Raw genomic sequence first — 24,681 nt, 5'->3', positions numbered from 1 at the left:
TATTAGAAATTGATACTTTTTTGACGCGAACCCTGTGCGACGCATTCTTATTTTATGTTATCGTATTAAAAAATTTGTACGCTGGTGTCTGCATGGTACCAAAAGATTCTGTAATCAATGTATTATTAAAATGTATAATCGATGAATTTTTGGCTCGTCTTAAAATATTAGAAATCCATACTTTTTTGACGCGGACCCTGTGCGACGCATACTTATTTTATGTTTATCGTATTAAAAAATTTGTACGCTGGTGTCTGCATGGTACCAAAAGATTCTGTAATCAATGTGCTATTAAAATGTATAATCGATGAATTTTTGGCTCGTCTTAAAATATTGGAAATCGATACTTTTTACCGCTGATCCTATGCGACGCAACCTTATTTTATGTATATCAAGTTAAAAAATTTGTACGCTGGTGTCTGTTTGGTACCAAATGATACTGTAATCAATGTACTATTAAAATGTATAATCGATGAATTTTTGGCTCGTCTTAAAATATTGGAAATCGATACTTTTTACCGCTGATCCTATGCGACGCAAGCTTATTTTATGTATATCAACTTAAAAAATTTGTACGCTGGTGTCTGTTTGGTACCAAATGATTCTGTAATCAATGTATTATTAAAATGTATAATCGATGAATTTTTGGCTCGACTTAAAATATTGGAAATCGATACTTTTTACCGCTGATCCTATGCGACGCAACCTTATTTTATGTATATCAAGTTAAAAAATTTGTACGCTGGTGTCTGTTTGGTACCAAATGATTCTGTAATCAATGTATTATTAAAATGTATAATCGATGAATTTTTGGCTCGTCTTAAAATATTGGAAATCGATACTTTTAACCGCTGATCCTATGCGACGCAAACTTATTTTATGTATATCATATTAAAAAATTTGTACGCTGGTGTCTGCATGGTACGAAAAGATTCTGTAATCAATGTACTTTTAAAATGTATAATCGATGAATTTTTGGCTCGTCTTAAAATATTAGAAATCGATACTTTTTTACCGCTGACCCTGTGCGACGCAACCTTATTTTATGTATATCAAGTTCAAAAATTTGTACGCTGGTGTCTGTTTGGTACCAAATGATTCTGTAATCAATATATTATTAAAATGTATAATCGATGAATTTTTGGCTCGTCTTAAAATATTAGAAATTGATACTTTTTTGACGCGAACCCTGTGCGACGCATCCTTATTTTATGTTATCGTATTAAAAAATTTGTACGCTGGTGTCTGCATGGTACCAAAAGATTCTGTAATCAATGTACTTTTAAACTGTATAATCGATGAATTTTTGGCTCGTCTTAAAATATTAAAAATCGATACTTTTTTGACGCGGACCCTGTGCGACGCATACTTATTTTATGCTTATCGTATTAAAAAATTTGTACGCTGCTGTCTGCATGGTACCAAAAGATTCTGTAATCAATGTGCTATTAAAATGTATAATCGATGAATTTTTGGCTCGTCTTAAAATATTAGAAAACGATACTTTTTACCGCTGACCCTATGCGACGCAACCTTATTTTATGTATATCAAGTTAAAAAATTTGTACGCTGGTGTCCGTTTGGTACCATATGATTCTGTAATCAATGTACTATTAAAATGTGTAATCGATGAATTTTTGGCTCGTCTTTAAATATGAGAAATCGATACTTTTTTACCGCTGACCTTAAGCGACGCATCCTTAATTTATGTATAGCAAATGAAAAAGTTTGTACGCTGTTGTCTGCTTGGTACCAAAAGATTCTGTAATCAATGTACTATTAAATTGTATAATCGATGAATTTTTGGCTCTTCTTAAAATATTAGAAATCGATACTTTTTACCGCTGACCCTATGCGACGCAACCTTATTTTATGTATATCAAGTTAAAAAATTTGTACGCTGGTGTCTGCATGGTACGAAAAGATTCTGTAATCAATGTACTATTAAAATGTATAATCGATGAATTTTTGGCTCGTCTTAAAATATTGGAAATCGATACTTTTTACCGCTGATCCTATGCGACGCAACCTTATTTTATGTATATCAAGTTAAAAAATTTGTACGCTGGTGTCTGTTTGGTACCAAATGATACTGTAATCAATGTACTATTAAAATGTATAATCGATGAATTTTTGGCTCGTCTTAAAATATTGGAAATCGATACTTTTTACCGCTGATCCTATGCGACGCAAGCTTATTTTATGTATATCAACTTAAAAAATTTGTACGCTGGTGTCTGTTTGGTACCAAATGATTCTGTAATCAATGTATTATTAAAATGTATAATCGATGAATTTTTGGCTCGACTTAAAATATTGGAAATCGATACTTTTTACCGCTGATCCTATGCGACGCAACCTTATTTTATGTATATCAAGTTAAAAAATTTGTACGCTGGTGTCTGTTTGGTACCAAATGATTCTGTAATCAATGTATTATTAAAATGTATAATCGATGAATTTTTGGCTCGTCTTAAAATATTGGAAATCGATACTTTTAACCGCTGATCCTATGCGACGCAAACTTATTATATGTATATCATATTAAAAAATTTGTACGCTGGTGTCTGCATGGTACGAAAAGATTCTGTAATCAATGTACTTTTAAAATGTATAATCGATGAATTTTTGGCTCGTCTTAAAATATTAGAAATCGATACTTTTTTACCGCTGACCCTGTGCGACGCAACCTTATTTTATGTATATCAAGTTCAAAAATTTGTACGCTGGTGTCTGTTTGGTACCAAATGATTCTGTAATCAATATATTATTAAAATGTATAATCGATGAATTTTTGGCTCGTCTTAAAATATTAGAAATTGATACTTTTTTGACGCGAACCCTGTGCGACGCATCCTTATTTTATGTTATCGTATTAAAAAATTTGTACGCTGGTGTCTGCATGGTACCAAAAGATTCTGTAATCAATGTACTATTAAAATGTATAATCGATGAATTTTTGGCTCGTCTTAAAATATTGGAAATCGATACTTTTTACAGCTGATCCTATGCGACGCAACCTTATTTTATGTATATCAAGTTAAAAAATTTGTACGCTGGTGTCTGTTTGGTACCAAATGATTCTGTAATCAATGTATTATTAAAATGTATAATCGATGAATTTTTGGCTCGACTTAAAATATTGGAAATCGATACTTTTTTCCGCTGATCCTATGCGACGCAACCTTATTTTATGTATATCAAGTTAAAAAATTTGTACGCTGGTGTCTGTTTGGTACCAAATGATTCTGTAATCAATGTATTATTAAAATGTATAATCGATGAATTTTTGGCTCGACTTAAAATATTGGAAATCGATACTTTTTACCGCTGATCCTATGCGACGCAACCTTATTTTATGTATATCAAGTTAAAAAATTTGTACGCTGGTGTCTGTTTGGTACCAAATGATTCTGTAATCAATGTATTATTAAAATGTATAATCGATGAATTTTTGGCTCGTCTTAATATATTAGAAATTGATACTTTTTTGACGCGAACCCTGTGCGACGCACACTTATTTTATGTTATCGTATTAAAAAATTTGTACGCTGGTGTCTGCATGGTACCAAAAGATTCTGTAATCAATGTATTATTAAAATGTATAATCGATGAATTTTTGGCTCGTCTTAAAATATTGGAAATCGATACTTTTTACCGCTGATCCTATGCGACGCAACCTTATTTTATGTATATCATATTAAAAAATTTGTACGCTTGTGTCTGCATGGTACGAAAAGATTCTGTAATCAATGTACTTTTTCAATGTATAATCGATGAATTTTTGGCTCGTCTTAAAATAATAGAAATCGATACTTTTTTACCGCTGACCCTGTGCGACGCAACCTTATTTTATGTATATCAAGTTAAAAAATTTGTACGCTGGTGTCTGTTTGGTACCAAATGATTCTGTAATCAATATATTATTAAAATGTATAATCGATGAATTTTTGGCTCGTCTTAAAATATTAGAAATTGATACTTTTTTGACGCGAACCCTGTGCGACGCATCCTTATTTTATGTTATCGTATTAAAAAATTTGTACGCTGGTGTCTGCATGGTACCAAAAGATTCTGTAATCAATGTATTATTAAAATGTATAATCGATGAATTTTTGGCTCGTCTTAAAATATTGGAAATCGATACTTTTTACCGCTGATCCTATGCGACGCAACCTTATTTTATGTATATCAAGTTAAAAAATTTGTACGCTGGTGTCTGTTTGGTACCAAATGATTCTGTAATCAATGTATTATTAAAATGTATAATCGATGAATTTTTGGCTCGACTTAAAATATTGGAAATCGATACTTTTTACCGCTGATCCTATGCGACGCAACCTTATTTTATGTATATCAAGTTAAAAAATTTGTACGCTGGTGTCTGTTTGGTACCAAATGATTCTGTAATCAATGTATTATTAAAATGTATAATCGATGAATTTTTGGCTCGTCTTAAAATATTGGAAATCGATACTTTTAACCGCTGATCCTATGCGACGCAAACTTATTTTATGTATATCATATTAAAAAATTTGTACGCTGGTGTCTGCATGGTACGAAAAGATTCTGTAATCAATGTACTTTTAAAATGTATAATCGATGAATTTTTGGCTCGTCTTAAAATATTAGAAATCGATACTTTTTTGACGCGAACCCTGTGCGACGCATTCTTATTTTATGTTTATCGTATTAAAAATTTTGTACGCTGGTGTCTGCATGGTACCAAAAGATTCTGTAATCAATGTACTATTAAAATGTATAATCGATTAATTTTTGGCTCGTCTTAAAATATTAGAAATCGATACTTTTTTGAAGCGAACCCTGTGCGACGCATACTTATTTTATGTTTATCGTATTAAAAAATTTGTACGCTGGTGTCTGCATGGTACCAAAAGATTCTGTAATCAATGTGCTATTAAAATGTATAATCGATGAATTTTTGGCTCGTCTTAAAATATTAGAAATCGATACTTTTTTGACGCGGACCCTGTGCGACGCATCCTTAATTTATGTATAGCAAATGAAAAAGTTTGTACGCTGTTGTCTGCTTGGTACCAAAAGATTCTGTAATCGATGTACTATTAAAATGTATAATCGATGAATTTTTGGCTCGTCTTAAAATATTAGAAATTAATACATTTATGCCGCTGACCTTAAGCGACGCATCCTTAATTTATGTATAGCAAATGAAAAAGTTTGTACGCTCGTGTCTGTTTGGTACCAAATGATTCTGTAATCAATGTACTATTAAAATATATAATCGATGAATTTTTGACTCGTCTTAAAATATTGGAAATCGATACTTTTTACCGCTGATCCTATGCGACGCAACCTTATTTTATGTATATCAAGTTAAAAAATTTGTACGCTGGTGTCTGTTTGGTACCAAATGATTCTGTAATCAATGTATTATTAAAATGTATAATCGATGAATTTTTGGCTCGACTTAAAATATTGGAAATCGATACTTTTTACCGCTGATCCTATGCGACGCAACCTTATTTTATGTATATCAAGTTAAAAAATTTGTACGCTGGTGTCTGTTTGGTACCAAATGATTCTGTAATCAATGTATTATTAAAATGTATAATCGATGAATTTTTGGCTCGTCTTAAAATATTGGAAATCGATACTTTTAACCGCTGATCCTATGCGACGCAAACTTATTTTATGTATATCATATTAAAAAATTTGTACGCTGGTGTCTGCATGGTACGAAAAGATTCTGTAATCAATGTACTTTTAAAATGTATAATCGATGAATTTTTGGCTCGTCTTAAAATATTAGAAATCGATACTTTTTTACCGCTGACCCTGTGCGACGCAACCTTATTTTATGTATATCACGTTAAAAAATTTGTACGCTGGTGTCTGTTTGGTACCAAATGATTCTGTAATCAATATATTATTAAAATGTATAATCGATGAATTTTTGGCTCGTCTTAATATATTAGAAATTGATACTTTTTTGACGCGAACCCTGTGCGACGCATCCTTATTTTATGTTATCGTATTAAAAAATTTGTACGCTGGTGTCTGCATGGTACCAAAAGATTCTGTAATCAATGTATTATTAAAATGTATAATCGATGAATTTTTGGCTCGTCTTAAAATATTGGAAATCGATACTTTTTACCGCTGATCCTATGCGACGCAACCTTATTTTATGTATATCAAGTTAAAAAATTTGTACGCTGGTGTCTGTTTGCTACCAAATGATTCTGTAATCAATGTATTATTAAAATGTATAATCGATGAATTTTTGGCTCGACTTAAAATATTGGAAATCGATACTTTTTACCGCTGATCCTATGCGACGCAACCTTATTTTATGTATATCAAGTTAAAAAATTTGTACGCTGGTGTCTGTTTGGTACCAAATGATTCTGTAATCAATGTATTATTAAAATGTATAATCGATGAATTTTTGGCTCGTCTTAAAATATTGGAAATCGATACTTTTAACCGCTGATCCTATGCGACGCAAACTTATTTTATGTATATCATATTATAAAATTTGTACGCTTGTGTCTGCATGGTACGTAAAGATTCTGTAATCAATGTACTTTTTCAATGTATAAACGATGAATTTTTGGCTCGTCTTAAAATATTAGAAATCGATACTTTTTTACCGCTGACCCTGTGCGACGCAACCTTATTTTATGTATATCAAGTTAAAAAATTTGTACGCTGGTGTCTGTTTGGTACCAAATGATTCTGTAATCAATGTATTATTAAAATGTATAATCGATGAATTTTTGGCTCGACTTAAAATATTGGAAATCGATACTTTTTACCGCTGATCCTATGCGACGCAACCTTATTTTATGTATATCAAGTTAAAAAATTTGTACGCTGGTGTCTGTTTGGTACCAAATGATTCTGTAATCAATGTATTATTAAAATGTATAATCGATGAATTTTTGGCTCGTCTTAAAATATTAGAAATTGATATTTTTTTGACGCGAACCCTGTGCGACGCATCCTTATTTTATGTTATCGTATTAAAAAATTTGTACGCTGGTGTCTGCATGGTACCAAAAGATTCTGTAATCAATGTGCTATTAAAATGTATAATCGATGAATTTTTGGCTCGTCTTAAAATATTGGAAATCGATACTTTTAACCGCTGATCCTGTGCGACGCACCCTTATTTTATGTTATCGTATTAAAAAATTTGTACGCTGGTGTCTGCATGGTACCAAAAGATTCTGTAATCAATGTATTATTAAAATGTATAATCGATGAATTTTTGGCTCGTCTTAAAATATTGGAAATCGATACTTTTTACCGCTGATCCTATGCGACGCAACCTTATTTTATGTATATCAAGTTAAAAAATTTGTACGCTGGTGTCTGTTTGGTACCAAATGATTCTGTAATCAATGTATTATTAAAATGTATAATCGATGAATTTTTGGCTCGACTTAAAATATTGGAAATCGATACTTTTTACCGCTGATCCTATGCGACGCAACCTTATTTTATGTATATCAAGTTAAAAAATTTGTACGCTGGTGTCTGTTTGGTACCAAATGATTCTGTAATCAATGTATTATTAAAATGTATAATCGATGAATTTTTGGCTCGTCTTAAAATATTGGAAATCGATACTTTTAACCGCTGATCCTATGCGACGCAAACTTATTTTATGTATATCATATTAAAAAATTTGTACGCTGGTGTCTGCATGGTACGAAAAGATTCTGTAATCAATGTACTTTTAAAATGTATAATCGATGAATTTTTGGCTCGTCTTAAAATATTAGAAATCGATACTTTTTTACCGCTGACCCTGTGCGACGCAACCTTATTTTATGTATATCAAGTTAAAAAATTTGTACGCTGGTGTCTGTTTGGTACCAAATGATTCTGTAATCAATATATTATTAAAATGTATAATCGATGAATTTTTGGCTCGTCTTAAAATATTAGAAATTGATACTTTTTTGACGCGAACCCTGTGCGACACATCCTTATTTTATGTTATCGTATTAAAAAATTTGTACGCTGGTGTCTGCATGGTACCAAAAGATTCTGTAATCAATGTGCTATTAAAATGTATAATCGATGAATTTTTGGCTCGTCTTAAAATATTAAAAATCGATACTTTTTTGACGAGGACCCTGTGCGACGCATACTTATTTTATGTTTATCGTATTAAAAAATTTGTACGCTGCTGTCTGCATGGTACCAAAAGATTCTGTAATCAATGTGCTATTAAAATGTATAATCGATGAATTTTTGGCTCGTCTTAAAATATTAGAAATCGATACTTTTTTGACGCGGACCCTGTGCGACGCATCCTTAATTTATGTATAGCAAATGAAAAAGTTTGTACGCTGTTGTCTGCTTGGTACCAAAAGATTCTGTAATCAATGTACTATTAAAATGTATAATCGATGAATTTTTGGCTCGTCTTAAAATATTAGAAAACGATACTTTTTACCGCTGACCCTATGCGACGCAACCTTATTTTATGTATATCAAGTTAAAAAATTTGTACGCTGGTGTCCGTTTGGTACCAAATGATTCTGTAATCAATGTACTATTAAAATGTGTAATCGATGAATTTTTGGCTCGTCTTTAAATATGAGAAATCGATACTTTTTTACCGCTGACCTTAAGCGACGCATCCTTAATTTATGTATAGCAAATGAAAAAGTTTGTACGCTGTTGTCTGCTTGGTACCAAAAGATTCTGTAATCAATGTACTATTAAAATGTATAATCGATGAATTTTTGGCTCGTCTTAAAATATTAGAAATCGATACTTTTTACCGCTGACCCTATGCGACGCAACCTTATTTTATGTATATCAAGTTAAAAAATTTGTACGCTGGTGTCTGTTTGGTACCAAATGATTCTGTAATCAATGTACTATTAAAATGTATAATCGATGAATTTTTGGCTCGTCTTAAAATATTAGAAATCGATACTTTTTTTACGCGGACCCTGTGCGACGCATCCTTATTTTATGTTTATCATATTAAAAAATTTGTACGCTGGTGTCTGCATGGTACGAAAAGATTCTGTAATCAATGTACTATTAAAATGTATAATCGATGAATTTTTGGCTCGTCTTAAAATATTGGAAATCGATACTTTTTACCGCTGATCCTATGCGACGCAACCTTATTTTATGTATATCAAGTTAAAAAATTTGTACGCTGGTGTCTGTTTGGTACCAAATGATTCTGTAATCAATGTATTATTAAAATGTATAATCGATGAATTTTTGGCTCGTCTTAAAATATTAGAAATTTATACTTTTTTGACGCGAACCCTGTGCGACGCATCCTTATTTTATGTTATCGTATTAAAAAATTTGTACGCTGGTGTCTGCATGGTACCAAAAGATTCTGTAATCAATGTGCTATTAAAATGTATAATCGATGAATTTTTGGCTCGTCTTAAAATATTAAAAATCGATACTTTTTTGACGCGGACCCTGTGCGACGCATACTTATTTTATGTTTATCGTATTAAAAAATTTGTACGCTGCTGTCTGCATGGTACCAAAAGATTCTGTAATCAATGTGCTATTAAAATGTATAATCGATGAATTTTTGGCTCGTCTTAAAATATTAGAAATCGATACTTTTTTTACGCGGACCCTGTGCGACGCATCCTTATTTTATGTTTATCATATTAAAAAATTTGTACGCTGGTGTCTGCATGGTACGAAAAGATTCTGTAATCAATGTACTATTAAAATGTATAATCGATGAATTTTTGGCTCGTCTTAAAATATTGGAAATCGATACTTTTTACCGCTGATCCTATGCGACGCAACCTTATTTTATGTATATCAAGTTAAAAAATTTGTACGCTGGTGTCTGCATGGTACCAAAAGATTCTGTAATCAATGTGCTATTAAAATGTATAATCGATGAATTTTTGGCTCGTCTTAAAATATTGGAAATCGATACTTTTTACCGCTGATCCTATGCGACGCAACCTTATTTTATGTATATCAAGTTAAAAAATTTGTACGCTGGTGTCTGTTTGGTACCAAATGATACTGTAATCAATGTACTATTAAAATGTATAATCGATGAATTTTTGGCTCGTCTTAAAATATTGGAAATCGATACTTTTTACCGCTGATCCTATGCGACGCAAGCTTATTTTATGTATATCAACTTAAAAAATTTGTACGCTGGTGTCTGTTTGGTACCAAATGATTCTGTAATCAATGTATTATTAAAATGTATAATCGATGAATTTTTGGCTCGACTTAAAATATTGGAAATCGATACTTTTTACCGCTGATCCTATGCGACGCAACCTTATTTTATGTATATCAAGTTAAAAAATTTGTACGCTGGTGTCTGTTTGGTACCAAATGATTCTGTAATCAATGTATTATTAAAATGTATAATCGATGAATTTTTGGCTCGTCTTAAAATATTGGAAATCGATACTTTTAACCGCTGATCCTATGCGACGCAAACTTATTTTATGTATATCATATTAAAAAATTTGTACGCTGGTGTCTGCATGGTACGAAAAGATTCTGTAATCAATGTACTTTTAAAATGTATAATCGATGAATTTTTGGCTCGTCTTAAAATATTAGAAATCGATACTTTTTTACCGCTGACCCTGTGCGACGCAACCTTATTTTATGTATATCAAGTTCAAAAATTTGTACGCTGGTGTCTGTTTGGTACCAAATGATTCTGTAATCAATATATTATTAAAATGTATAATCGATGAATTTTTGGCTCGTCTTAAAATATTAGAAATTGATACTTTTTTGACGCGAACCCTGTGCGACGCATCCTTATTTTATGTTATCGTATTAAAAAATTTGTACGCTGGTGTCTGCATGGTACCAAAAGATTCTGTAATCAATGTACTTTTAAACTGTATAATCGATGAATTTTTGGCTCGTCTTAAAATATTAAAAATCGATACTTTTTTGACGCGGACCCTGTGCGACGCATACTTATTTTATGCTTATCGTATTAAAAAATTTGTACGCTGCTGTCTGCATGGTACCAAAAGATTCTGTAATCAATGTGCTATTAAAATGTATAATCGATGAATTTTTGGCTCGTCTTAAAATATTAGAAAACGATACTTTTTACCGCTGACCCTATGCGACGCAACCTTATTTTATGTATATCAAGTTAAAAAATTTGTACGCTGGTGTCCGTTTGGTACCATATGATTCTGTAATCAATGTACTATTAAAATGTGTAATCGATGAATTTTTGGCTCGTCTTTAAATATGAGAAATCGATACTTTTTTACCGCTGACCTTAAGCGACGCATCCTTAATTTATGTATAGCAAATGAAAAAGTTTGTACGCTGTTGTCTGCTTGGTACCAAAAGATTCTGTAATCAATGTACTATTAAATTGTATAATCGATGAATTTTTGGCTCTTCTTAAAATATTAGAAATCGATACTTTTTACCGCTGACCCTATGCGACGCAACCTTATTTTATGTATATCAAGTTAAAAAATTTGTACGCTGGTGTCTGTTTGGTACCAAATGATTCTGTAATCAATGTACTATTAAAATGTATAATCGATGAATTTTTGGCTCGTCTTAAAATATTAGAAATCGATACTTTTTTTACGCGGACCCTGTGCGACGCATCCTTATTTTATGTTTATCATATTAAAAAATTTGTACGCTGGTGTCTGCATGGTACGAAAAGATTCTGTAATCAATGTACTATTAAAATGTATAATCGATGAATTTTTGGCTCGTCTTAAAATATTGGAAATCGATACTTTTTACCGCTGATCCTATGCGACGCAACCTTATTTTATGTATATCAAGTTAAAAAATTTGTACGCTGGTGTCTGTTTGGTACCAAATGATTCTGTAATCAATGTATTATTAAAATGTATAATCGATGAATTTTTGGCTCGACTTAAACTATTGGAAATCGATACTTTTTACCGCTGATCCTATGCGACGCAACCTTATTTTATGTATATCAAGTTAAAAAATTTGTACGCTGGTGTCTGTTTGGTACCAAATGATTCTGTAATCAATGTACTATTAAAATGTATAATCGATGAATTTTTGGCTCGTCTTAAAATATTAGAAATTGATACTTTTTTGACGCGGACCCTGTGCGACGCATCCTTAATTTATGTATAGCAATTGAAAAAGTTTGTACGCTGTTGTCTGCTTGGTATCAAAAGATTCTGTAATCAATGTACTATTAAAATGTATAATCGATGAATTTTTGGCTCGTCTTAAAATATTAGAAATCGATACTTTTTTGACGCGGACCCTGTGCGACGCATCCTTATTTTATGTATATCATATTAAAAAATTTGTACGCTGGTGTCTGCTTGATACCAAATAATTCTGTAATCAATGTACTATTAAAATGTATAATCGATGAATTTTTGAGGTGCAAGCAATGTACTGTTGAAATATATGAAAGATTAATTTTTGGCTCGCTTTAAAATATTGAAAATTAAAATTTTTTACCCGCGAACCCCATACGGCGCGGATTCATTTTACGTATATTAGACCAAAAAGGTAGTACGCTGGTATGCTGATAGTACCAAAATAATCTGTAAACAATACACTATTGAAACTTATATACGATTAATTTTTGGCTCGTTTTAAAATATAGAAAATTAATATTTTTAAGCCGCGGATCCCATACAGCGCACAATTATATTACGTATATTACACCAAAAAGTTTGTAGGCTGGTATGGTGATGGTACCATCATAATGTGCAGGCAACGTACTGTTGAAATATGTAAACGAATAATTTTTGGCGCGTTTTAAAATACTGAAAATTAAAATTTTTAAGCCGCGGATCCCATACGGCGCGGATTCATTTTAAGTTTATTAGACCCAAAAGGTAGTACGCTGGTATGGTGATGGTACCATCATAATGTGCAGGCAATGTACTGTTAAAATATATAAAAAATTAATTTTTGGCTCGCTTTAAAATATTGAAAATTAAAATCTTTTACCCGCGAACCCCATACGGCGCGGATTCATTTTAAGTTTATTAGACCAAAAAGGTAGTACGCTGGTATGGTGATGGTACCATCATAATGTGCAGGCAATGTACTGTTAAAATATATAAAAAATTAATTTTTGGCTCGTTTTAAAATACTAAAAATTGAAATTTTTAAGCCGCGGATCGCATGCGGCGCGGATTAATTTTACGTTTATTAGACCAAAAAGGTAGTACGCTGATATGCTTATGGTACCAAAATAATCTGCAAACAATACACTATTGAAACTTATATACGATTAATTTTTGGCTCGTTTTAAAATACTGAAAATTAAAATTTTTAAGCTGAACTTCAATATGTGTATATTTTTATCTTCCTAAATAAATAAAGACAAACACATATTTAAGTCTCGTTTAAAACCAAAATAACGTTTGTACAATCGGGCCTTAATACTTTTAATATTTTTGATAGTTATCAGCTGATTTCTGTCAGTGAGTAAAAAATATTAATCGGGGATAAATAAGTATATATTATAAATATATATTATGACATATTTTATTATTTACATTTTCAACATATTATTACAATTAAAATAATAATATTTTGTAAGCAATATAATGTTATAATACTTTATCCGCGATTAATATTTTTTGACAGAAATCAGCTGATAACTGTCAAAAATATTAATCGAGTTTAAAGTATTATAACATATTATTTAAAACATAACATATTATTTTATTTTATTTTATTTTGAACAAACTATCAAACTGCTAACCCTCGCGATGATAGTTGCTCGATGCTATGAATATAACGCACAACGCGAATCGAGACAGTCAATCAGCATCGCGGAAAAGCGACAATAATGTCAATAATATGCCTTTTTTAGAAAAGGATTTATAATAAATTTAAGTACAAAGAGAAAATTTACGTTAAAATATTCGCACAAATTAAATAACAAATTAAATACCCCAGAAAATATCAGGGTAAATAAAATGAGCTGAAAAATATATATTATAGATAAAAAAAATCAATCAATAAAATCAGTCAATTTAATCGAGAGATCAATTTGAAAACTATCGAAAGATCAACCCGAATGAGACCTGTCACAACGAGGGAACGGCTGAAAAACGCGCGGTACAAATCCAGTAGTACAAAAAGTGAACAATTCAGATGCATCACAGGCGAACCGCGCGCGCTCACACAAGTCCTCCACACAACTCCAATCGGAAATCCTCTTCTGCCGTGTCAGTATCGCGGTGACGGGGCAGGGGGAGGAAAGGGGAGAAAGGGGGTGTACAGAACTACTATATACTATGGGGATGTATGTACGACGAAGCGTCGCTTACGGGCAATTTGTTTGCCCGGCGTGCGCGCGACCGTTAAGCCGATTAACGCAATCACGTGCGGAGGGCAGATCGGCGGGGGATCGATGGCGAACATCGTTCGTTTCATATAATACCCGCATTATCTGTCATTAAGCGCGAGAGTCGGCCGGCGATTTTACACCGGATCTCTCCCCGATCCGCTCCATCAGCTGTTTTACTCGTTTCTGTCTCGACGACGAGGCCGCTACATATTTTACATCTATCGCCGAGACAGTTGCGCTTTTTTCTCTCTCATTTTCGTCACGCACCACATCGGACTTGTTCCGCCTAAAAAATTCTGTCAATGCTGAATACGCGATAGCGTGGACCATGACAGCGCATTACAGGCTGAATGGAGTGCTTTTATGCGGTTCGGATTTCGCAGGCACGCGCGCGCTTACCGCCGTACGGCTGCTTATAAAATGGAAAATAAATGGCCGAGGGAAAGGCCTTGGCCGTTGTGTTATTTCGTCTCTCGCAACAAGAGAGATCCTTTGTCCTCAGGTTTTTCCCATTACTGGCAATCGCGCGCGTGCTTACGTTTTGGCTGCGTCGCGCATAAAATATGATTTTTTATCAAGGGATGTTTGTCGCGCGGATTCGTGAGATGTGTATGTTGCGCGAATCTTCGAAACGAGAAAGGACATAAGGTAATTTGGACGCAATGTCTCTCATTTCGATAAACATTGAAATAAAAATTATGAAGAAACAAAAATGACAACAGCTGATTAAATAAATTTCGATTTTAATTAATTTTGCATCTCATTAATTTCATACATTTTTAAAAATTTTGTTTTAATTGAGTAAAACTGTACCGAATTAGTTTCTGGAGAACAGATTATTATATTATTATGTTTTTATGTTTATATAGTCACCGATCTATGATATAAATCAAAGGAATAACTGTTTCATTATATACCTAAAAATATTTAATATTTTGTTACAGCGACATAATTAACAAAGATGTGATAATCGCAAAATTATTGAACACAAAAGTTGCAACAAATTCATGATATTAAAATTTGCTTTCTTATTATATTATGTATTCTCTGTTTTTTATTAAATGTGCTGTCGCAGATAATTCTAACAGAAACTGCTAGGACATTTTAGTAAATTGGAATAGTAGCAAGGATAATACATTAATCCTTCTTTCGTGTAACAAATGCAAAATTGAACGCTGAAGAATGGTGGCAATATTTTTGGTTTGTTGATGTAAAGGACAATATGATTTTGAATTTGACATTTATGGCGTCCAACAATATATGTATATAATAGATGGTGGTGGCGAATGTTCTGGTTTTGATCTGCACACGTTCATTGTGCAAAAAAATGCTGTTACAATTATATAAATTTTTATATATATAATGCGTTTCTTTATCATTCGCTGTAATTAGAATTGTGGAACAAGAAGTTATTCGCATTATTTTACAGTTATTTCGATTTATTTCGTTTGCATGTCGAGAAATTAGCATCAAAAGAGATTTGCTTCATAATGTATTTCGATTTCTTTTTCCGATAAAATGTTGTCGAAGAAGCAATCAGCGGATAAGAAACAGAAATGTTAATAATCGTTTAAAAATAATGAATTTCTTAAAATAAAGTCTCCATTTGTTTCTCTAATTTGTAAAATATATCGTGTTTTCACAATAAAAATTAAAGAATACACTTTTTATGCGAAAATTGAGTGTAGCTCGATTTTTCTCAATTTGAGAATTTTTTCGTGAGTACCTAAACTCTTTCGACGAACAAAAACTCAACTTTTCTGGCGTTCGTAGTAGAACCTGTGGAATGAGTAGAGGCAAAAAAGGCGACGTAGATGTACGTCGCTTCAACGATGGAGTAAACGATGTTGCGTTGTCAACGAAAGGTAGATAACCATCAGGCGGAAAACCCGGTGGAATCGCATTAACAATAAGTGCATTAAAGTGAGAGTCCTTCGAGCCATGTTGAAGGGGAGATGGGATGGTGGAAGGACGAAAGGGATGTAGGGGACGATGAGGACTCCGAAAAAGTGCGAGACCCAATTATTCAGCCAAATGGGAAGGATACGTTATTTTCCGGACGAGCCGTTTCCCTTCTGCTATGTCCTTGCTATGTCACGCAATATAGCCTGTCCCGAAAAAAGAACCTTTGAAGTGCGTTAGTTTCCGTGGGTACGCTAATTGTGTAAAATGTCAAAGCGTTTAGGCGGGAAAGCACAGGAACCAAAGTCATCAGATAATAATTAGATCTGCAGTTTACTCTTATCCCCAAATATACATTATTCCGTGAGAAAAAAATTTAGAGAAACTACAAACAAACTTATGTGCGCCTTTTATATTTCATTTTTTCGATACCGCATTAAATTAATGCGTAGGTATTATATGTTTATAATTATATAAACTAATGTACGATATGGTTCTTTATATTACACACAAGTTTGCTATATACAAACAAAATAACGTTTTATGCAAACAAAATTAAGTAGCCTCAAATTGTTTATGAAATTACTTTCCGAATTCTTTCTTAATCGATGAATTTCTTAAAGGTTTCTTATTTGCATTTTATAATAATAAATGAAAATATTGATAATAATAGTCGAAGTTCCATGATTATATGTGATAGTACATTCGCCACGTTATTTTCTTATCATTATTTAAAAGTAATGAATAATCATTGATAGTTTCAGTTCTCAATATAGCACTACAAATTTCATTAAACGATTCAGCTGTTTGAATCAGTTAACATATCAATTAATATTTTAAAAAGTGACTTTTTATATTATAATATTATATAAAAGATAAAATTTATTAAAATATAAAATAATCGAATAATTTTTAATTACATAAAAAATTAATTACAATATTTTCTCTTTGTCAAAATTAAATTATTATTAATGAAATGTTTCACAGTTATTATAATCTCCGAGTTAATGGCCGGTCAAAATGCAAACATTGATTTTTATAGATTACATTCTTTATTCAGTCATAAAATAATAATATCAAGTAGATATATTACTAGTAGATCTTTTAATAATAATTGCAACCTCTCACAAAATATTTTATCTCTTGTGGCAACATAAATAGCATTAATATGATGCGTCTATAATTTCACAAAGAAAGATATCTTCGATTGCAGATACATAGAAGCATACATATTTCAATAATATGTAACTACTTTTATAAGGATTACAAAATTTTAATGAATTAATATGTAATTGAATATAGTGCGACAAAAAAGTTTCCGACAAAGAAAAAGAACTGATTAAATATAAATCATACAGTTATCGCGGCGGAGCTTTATTGTATATTCCTGTCAAAAATACAAGCTTTATAGCGATCATACAATGATCTCAATGAAGCTTTTCGCGAAAGCTTCGTATTGAGTTCAATTCCTCAGTCATCGTTTTTTGGATAGCTAGAACATTTTGAAAACGCTGATCTTTCAAACTTCATTTTCAATTTTGAGAATAAGAAATAATCCGCAGGGGCTAAATCAGATGATGCGGAGGATGTTTAATCACTGTAACCTTCTTTTTAGTCTTTGTGTTGCATCGAAGGACAAATGCGCTGATGCAAAAAATATATGATGAGTTTTCACTGAACGCGTCAAATGCATCTTAAAAATCGATTGACTATATCGACATAATAATCTCCGTTTCCTGTGTGTTGTTTGCGTTGTAAATGAACGATCGCTTTTCTTTTCATCTTTCAAAGATTTATGACCTTCTTTGAATCACTTATAGCACTTAAATGTTGTAGCTTTACAGTAGGCTTCTTTTAACATTTTGAACGTTTTAGAACCCGACTTCTGAAGTCTTACGCAAAATTTAATTGCAGCTCTTTGCACCATCACAAAAACTGTGACGTGACGAAAAAACTTGTCAAACAAAAATTCACAAGAACCGCTCATAACAGCACGATTAAACTTGCCTGGGCGAAAGAGAACACTTCATGCTAAATACTTCAATTGTTGTTCGAGAAAAGGCGCCACCACACCATGATAGCTATTAAAAGTCAGTTCGGGAACTTTCTTGTCACACTGTATATACATATATATACACTAGCGGATCCTGACCTCGATAATGGGGGGGGGGGGGGGTAGTTTGCAAAATTATTTTATTTAATATTTTTAGTTTCATGATTAGCTTTTATTTTCCAAGATCAACGACGTCGATAGCTCTTTAATGTTTGTTTTTCTTTATTTATATTTTTTAAACAAATTCAGCAAAACTGTTTCTTTTAATTTGCAAGGGAGGGGGGGGGTTATCTCCCAGAATCCACCATAAAATATATATATATATATATATAAGTATAAGATACACTGGAAATTATACTCATTACGCTTTCAAGGAGTTAAGTGAAGATTAAGTCAGACATAGGACGAAATGATGAGATAATTTCGTTGCACGAAAATAATTAGGCGAAATTCTTTATATATATATAATATATACAATATGTATGTATAACATACACTGGAAATTATACTCATTACGCATTCAAGGAGTTAAGTGTAGATTAAGTCAGACATAGGACGAAATAATGAAATAATTTCGTTGCACGAAAATAATTAGGCGAAATTCTTTATATCTATATAATATATATAATATGTATGTATAAGACACACTGTAAATTATACTTATTATGCATTCAAGGAATTAAGTATAGATTAAGTCAGACATAGGACGAAATAATGAGATAATTTCGTTGTACGAAAATAATTAGGCGAAATTCTTTGTATCTATATAATATATATTATATAGATGTAATATATATTATATAGATATAATATATATTATATAGATATAAAGAATTTCACCTAATTATTTTCGTGTAATGAAATTATCTAATCATTTCGTCCTATGTCTGACTTAATCTATACTTAACTCCTTGAATGCATAATGGGTATAATTTACAGTGTATCTTATACTTATTATATATATACACTAGCGGATCCTGATGTCGATAGCTCTTTAATGTTTGTTTTTCTTTATTTACATTTTTTAAACAAATTCAGCAAAACTGTTTCTTTTAATTTGCAAGGAGTGGGTTTTAACCCCCCCCCCCCCCCCCCGATCCGCCAGTGCATATATATATATACACATGTACATACATGAAGAAAATATTATAATAAAAATTACAATATAATTTTTATAATAATGTGGAACGTACTAACATATGAGAAAAATGATATTTTTATTCGATACTATTTTTATATATGTATATTTATTATATTTTACAAAGGAATATTGTAATTATATTCAAATATTTTGATGCACAAACAAATGCATAATCATTAACAAACAATAAAACAAATACATCATTTTCAGTTTTTATAGTAATCCTAATGTCATTATATTCTGGCTTTATAAAAAATGTTGTAAAAGAGAAATGTATTTTCCATCCATGTTATATTGTATGTATAATTTTCTTCATGTATAACATTTATAAAAAAAATATTATTTTCGTAAATACAATAAGTTATTTCTGTTTGATATTGAATATCGTTATTTTCACTGATCAATCGCGTTTAATTGAAATATTTTGAAATGTTACAATTTTATTCGCATGAGAAACTATATGTGTGATTTATATGTGTGGCAATTCTCTCTCTCTCTCTCTCTCTCTCTCTCTCTCTCTCTCTCTCTCTCTCTCTCTCTCTTTTAAAAAATAGAATTCAAGCCAAAAGGGATTAAATTGCAAAAGATTATAAGTCCCTAGGACTAAGTTTGTACGTGAAGTAACACCTCTAACGGTATGAATTTCTAAGGAAGCCAGTAGTGAGCACGAGTGCTGAGCATTCAAGCAGATGGCTTCCTTGCGAAACGAGCGAATCTCAAAGGATTAAGTAATTAAAGCTGTAATTAAATTCATTATCTTCCTAATCTCCTCGGTAAAATTTGTAATTAAACTTGGCATCTAATTCTGTGCATAATTTTAAATATTGAACTAGATATTTGTAGATATTGACACAACATACTATGTATCAATATTTGTAATATTATTTTATTTGCTACATATAATTTTTAATTTTTTAAGTATTAAAACAAGTATTAATACAGCTATAAACATTTCACACTCATAATTTTCTTAATAAATAATGATCAGTAATTTATTCTGTAATCTCGATTACAAAAGTAAGCTTTGATTCATAAACTGATGCAATTGTGCAAATAAATTGAGCAAAAATGTATAATCGTTGCGAAGCATTCGTGTTTTATTCTACTTTTTCGAGCGTAAATTAAATTTATATTATTTTTTGTCTTTTATTTAAATAATTTTACGACAGATAAAAATATCGAAAAAAAATTCATCGAAAAGCTTGCACACAATTCGAGACAATTCGGCTTAAGGATACAATTGATACATTTGGGAAACACAATTATGCTCTCCGAGCGATGTCCCGAGGCGCCGAGGCGCAATTCTTCCGCAACGTCCCCGACGTCCCCGAGACGAGATGTAACGTCTTTACGAAAGAACCGGGAGGAGACGCGAAGAGGCGAAGGAATGCACCTACCTGTCGATCTTCCGGACGTTCGACAACGAGTTATACTTTGCGCGACGCGTCGTTCGATCCACGTGGGAGTCGCAGAGTGTTCCGGAAATCGACGAGGGGAAGCCGCGAAGACTGCCATCCACTTTCGCGGATGTCTTTAGCCGCGTTTACCGATGGCAAATCGGCTCCCTCTGATTCGCGTAGTAAGATTTCTGTCGGGAGGCCGGAAGAGAGGTGTCACCCCGGTTGCAGACACCGTGTCGACATTTTACATGGCACACGGAAGAATTCGTACGAAGACGTAAATTAGATCGACATAGAGGATGTCTCTCGCGCTCGGCGACTTTTACATTCTTTGTCGCGAAGCGAGTTTGCGTGAATAGGAAATGGTAGGCTGTCGAATTTTCCGTCGTGATGCTCAGGATGATTTTAAAAATTTGCGAGCTTATTTCGTGAAAGATGACATTTCAGGCTCAGAATTTAAGGCGAAAATTTGAAGGAAATATTTGAAATTAAAGCCAGATTGGAGCAATTAATGATAGTGTTGGTAGAAAAGAATAAAAATTCTTTAATAATGTATATTATAATTAAATTAATTTATTAATTAGGTAAGTTTCCTTGTGTCACGTATTTAAAGAAAACATTTTTAATTTATCTCTTCCTCTCTCCTGAAATTAATAATTAATAGCGTATATTAATTTAAGTAAGCTTTCTATAGATTTGTCCATTATAGAACAATCGTTTGCTAGAATTAGCATATATAATTATGCTGTGTTTCAAACTATTCAAATGTTTACATCTGTGTCGCTCTTGGTATCTTCTCTTTAATAGTATATAAAGCAGTGCGGTAGTTACTCAAGTAGATACGCAGTTGGCAAGCAAGTCTCTCATGTGGTTGAGCAAACCGTATTGTCTCGTTCCGTTTCCAAGGCCACGCATGCCGAAGAGACAGGGTGGCAAAATGGAATTTAATCGACAATGCGTGAAGATATATTACCTGCAATCTCAATTACGCGGAAAATGCAAATTTAATATATATCGGCTGTCGGAGGTCTTTGTGAATGGGGATCCGCCGGAATCCCTCGAGATAGTTGGGATTCCCAGGGAACTACGACAGTATCGAGCCACTTGCAAAAGTAATGGGACAATAATAATGCTGCATATATTTCTTGGCACCGTTCGGAGAGATCGATATTTTTTTATTTTGCAAATCCATCCATTTCTTCTGTGTTTGAAAAAATTATTTAATTCTTTACGAAAGTATTCATTATTAATAACGAATATATAAGAATACATCTTCTTTCTTCTTTATAAATTTTGAATCTTGATGTTTTCTCAGATTGATTAGAAATTCGCAATTTATTAAAATAATTATCATGAATACGCGATTTATCTTGAACGTATCCGAATGCAAATTAAATGTCGCGCGATATTATTCCGAGATAAGGATGCGTTGTAATTCGCCGTATGCAAAATCATTCCTTTTTTTATAATGCGCATTGGGAATATCAAAGGGCCGATTCTTTTCAAATGAAAATTTATACAACGCTTTATCTGATATAGCGTATCGCTATTTAAGCGACGCTTCATTAAATCCGGGATCCCTCTCGAGAGTTGACGGACAGCAGAAGGGGTTCCTAGAGGGATGGAAGGAAGGGAGGACTTTTCAAAGGACAGGTCTCGTTAAGGCGACGCAGCATTATAATGCTTCGCGCTTGTCACTAATGCTGACAGGCACGCGGCTGCTCATCGGCGTATTATATCGCGTTCTCGTGACGATATGACGAACGTCATTAGGGTGCCGAGGCTCTTATACTTAATAAAGTGCAAATCGGGCTTTGGAAATGTTCAGGACTTAAATTAACCGCATTCGCAAATTTCTCGGCAGATAAAGTTATATGTAAGTCATGTAATCAAATAGAATTAATTACACATGAATTTGCGTTTATAAAAAAACTTATAATAATATAAATAAATTCTTCTTTCTCTTTTTTATTTTTTCATTTTATATTACCATTATTATTAAGAAATTGTTAATTTACACTATCGTTATTTCTTTTTAACTTCATATTCCGAATTGTTATCTCTCTTGTAAAATGTTTAGAATCTTGTGCATTATTTTAAGTTTGCAATGGATTTGTCCTTTATAAAGTCTACATTCTTCAATTAACGAAAGTAGTACACAGTTTACTAGCAAGGTTTAGATGTAGGATTACATTTATCGGAGCAAGATTGTTGTCTATATACGCAATATTGGCGATATTCTGAATATTTCTCACGCCTATATAAGGAGCCTATGTTGACATGCCTATGAGACACGCGCAACGTCTCAAGCTCTTGTGCAACAGCCAGCATTATAAAGTAAAGTTTATCTTAGCGCTCTACGACTATGTTGCCTAACAAGTAATTAATTAAAACTGGATACCCGCAACCTGCACAAGCAGATTGCAAATATTTATCAGTAATTAGCTTCAAAATATTCGTCAGAGGAATTCATCCGTCTTGCTGCCATATTGCGTTCCCTTTCGGAGAGGAGGTATTTGCAATGTAATTAGCCTTGCGAAGTCTCTCAATGCGTTCACCCCTGTAGCACCGTGCTCTCCCCGTTAGATAGAACAGATCGAAGTCTCATGAAGACGTATAATTTACTCATTTACTATCGTATTACATAGCAGTAAGTAATCAATAATTAATACGCTTACATAAGGGTATCATTTTATTCGTATACTATCAAAGAGAAAGAGAGAGCAATAAACAGAAAAGAAAATTAATCGAAAAGAGTCGACTGGTACGTATAGTTATGTATATATTTATTCTGGTTTCTCTTTCTATGATATATATCGATGATAAATTGCTTTAGGAAGAATACAATCGAATGTAAGTATGATTATTGATTATGTATGTATATCTCTTATGACTAAAACAAAAAGAAAATGATATCATAATGACAATGTGTGCACATATTAAATAAGATTTTCTAGACATATATTCGAACAACAATTGTATTGATTTTCCGAAAACACACAATAGATAAGAGAAAAAAATACCTCATCCAAGCTTGAAATTTTGATTCACGTGTGAATATATAATAAATCGGCTTAACGCATACACACATACACACTGACAAGATAAATGACCGCTAATATGCACAGAGTTCCGAGGCAATGCGAGAAATGTAATTAGCGGCGGGAAATCCTTTATCCTTACGATTTACCAGTGCGGGTACGAATATGGGCACGAGGAGACCCGGGGTTTGGTCGACGTTACGAAAGGGACGTTCGGTTCCACGCGAAACCGGCCGAGTAAATTGACTCCGTCGAGTTTCGTGGATCCAATTCCGACAGAGCGGAATCTTGCTGCCGGCCGATTAGGTTTCACTTCCACCGCGATTCCCTTTACACGTAATTTACCCCCGAGCGATCGGCATCCCCGCAAAATATACACCTGCTGTGCTCTCTTCCCGGCCGAACAGATTTTTTAAGCATGCCGCGGGGCGTCTCTGTAGCCGCACTGCATTTTTATATTATTTTACAGATATAATAGACTCATTGTCAGTGATTTCGATGCTGCGTTAGTGTGTTAACGTTCGACATTCTGACGCTTATACGTATTTGTTATCGTCAAAGGTGCACAGTAAACTAGTAAACTTGAAAGGAGAAAGAACAAACGAGAAATGTATTGGATGCGTGTTATACTTTAAACATTAAATTTCACTAGGTAGAATAAAAACGTTGAAAGAAGCGATGAAATAGTTTTGAGAGCGATGCCGAAATGTGACGTGTGTAGAATTAATTATTTCAATCAAGTATTTTTTTCATTTCAATCCTTGTAATCATATTCACACACACACACACACACACACACACACACACACACACACACACACACA

This window comes from Prenolepis imparis, unplaced genomic scaffold (assembly GCF_030444845.1).
Source record: "Prenolepis imparis isolate NDT839.2.m4 unplaced genomic scaffold, iyPreImpa1.0 SCAF_5, whole genome shotgun sequence".
Classification (NCBI taxonomy): Eukaryota; Metazoa; Arthropoda; class Insecta; order Hymenoptera; family Formicidae; genus Prenolepis; species Prenolepis imparis.
The sequence above is the reverse complement of the archived record's forward strand: the minus strand, read 5'-3'. Positions refer to the sequence as shown.